Genomic DNA, 2001 nt, shown 5'->3' on the forward strand with positions numbered 1-2001 from the left:
TTGGCATATTGGGGTGCGAATTTTGTCCCCATGGCTGTTCCGTGTGTTTGGGTAAAGAACTGGTTGTCGAAGGTGAAGACATTGTGGTCAAGGATGAAGCGGGTGAGTTGTAGGATGGCGTCTGGAGATTGGCTGTTGTTGGTGTTCAGTACTGAGGCTGTCGCAGCGATGCCGTCATCGTGGGGGATACTGGTGTAGAGTGCCGAGACGTCCATCGTGGCGAGGAGTGTTCCTGGTTCAACTGGTCCATGGGTGCTGAGTTTCTGTAAGAAGTCTGTAGTGTCACGACAGAAGCTGGGGGTTCCCTGTACGATGGGTTTCAGTATGCCCTCGACGTATCCAGAGAGGTTCTCACACAGGGTTCCGTTGCCTGATACGACAGGACATCTGTGTGTGTTGGCTTTGTGTATCTTTGGGAGGCAGTAGAAGTCTCCCACGTGGGGAATACATGGGATGAGAGCGTGTAGGATGCTTTGAAGGTCTGGATCAAAGGTCTTGATCAGTCTGTTGAGTTGGCGGGTGTGTTCTTTGGTCGGATCTGTGGGTAACTATCTGTAGTGTTCCTGGTTGTCCAGTTGTCGGTATGCTTCTTTGCAATAGTCCGTTCTGTTCTGTATGACGATGGCTCCTCCTTTGTCTGCTGGTTTGATGACGATGTTGCGGTTGGTCTTGAGAGCGTGGATGGTGTTGCGTTGTGCTCGGGTGACATTCTGGACTGTCTTGTGAGTGCGGCTGATGAATCTGGCGTTGATGCATCTCCTGACAGCTTGAGCATACATATCAAGCTTAGGGCAGTGACCCTCCGGAGGGGTCCAATTTGACTCTTTCTTCTTCGGTTGTTGCACTGCGGATCCCTCTGTCTGCTGTTCCGGATCATTGGTTGTCTCATTGGGTTCGCTGCTTACATCTTGGGATTTGTGGAAGAATTCCCGGTGCCTCATTCTCCTAATGAATTCCTCTGTGTCTGCCGCGAGACCGATGGGGTCCATTTTGGTGGTGGGGCAGAAATTGAGCCCTCGGCTGAGAACTTCAATTTCGTCTGGTTGAAGGGTGTAGTCGGACAAGTTGATGATGGACTTCCCTGTGGTTTCAACCGTGGTACCAGGGGCGGCTTGGTTGCTGCTGGTGGTGATGCCGAGTTTCTCAAGCTTCCTGTTCTTGGTGTGCATGTAGGCAGTGTAGTTCCATTGCCTTGTCTGTTTGGCAGTGTCTCGTAGCTGGTCTGCTGTGTCCTGAGCACAGGCTGAGAATATGGACTCTATCTCGGTTTTGAGGTTGCGGCGTCTGCTGTAGAGCTGGTGTACGAGATGGTTGAGTGTGCGAGAGGTACGATGGCAGAGTCTCTCGGCGTAGTGTGTGTTGTAGGTCAACTTGAGTGGGTTTGTGATCTGTAGTCCTTTTGGGATCTTGTCTGCTTTCTTGCATCTCTCTAGAAACTTGATGTCTGTGTCGATATGCGCGATCTTCTTGGAGATCCTCTCCACTTTGAGCCGGCAGTTTGTGGTGTCGATAGTAGTCATGGTGTGGAGATGCCGGAGTTGGACTGGGGTGGACAAATGTAAGAAGTCACACAACACCAGGTTATAGTCCAACAGTTTTATTTGAAATCACAAGCTTTCGGAGTGCTGCTCCTTCGTCAGGTGAAGTGGAGAGATGCATAAAGACACAGCTTATATAGTCAGAGAATAATGCCAGATGATTACAGGTAATCTTTCTAACTACCATTTGTCGCACCTCAGCAGAGAGATAATCACAGCGATCAAAGGTGTGAATGGTGTCCAAACAGGTCAGTCAGGAAAACATTACATCAAAGAACAATGAGGTGGGGTCACAAGGGGTCAAATGTTGCAGATGCTGGGGTCTGTATGAAAAACAAAAAACAGACCGAAAAACATTTTTTTTGCTGGAAATCACAGCAGGTCCGGCCGCATCTGTGTAGAGAGAACAAGCCAACGACGACTCGAGTCTGGGTGACCCTACATCAGGTGGGGTTACATGTAG

The 2001-nt window shown here is 49.8% G+C and overlaps 1 pseudogene; it reads right to left on the reverse strand.

Moving 5' to 3' along the window:
* Positions 1 to 499: 499 nt before the first annotated feature.
* Positions 500 to 1574, reverse strand: LOC147084138 (uncharacterized; annotated as a pseudogene).
* Positions 1575 to 2001: the final 427 nt, after the last annotated feature.

This window comes from Somniosus microcephalus, unplaced genomic scaffold (genome assembly GCF_052327205.1).
Source record: "Somniosus microcephalus isolate GS21.2 unplaced genomic scaffold, FLI_Smic_1.0 scaffold1, whole genome shotgun sequence".
NCBI classification, from domain to species: Eukaryota; Metazoa; Chordata; class Chondrichthyes; order Squaliformes; family Somniosidae; genus Somniosus; species Somniosus microcephalus.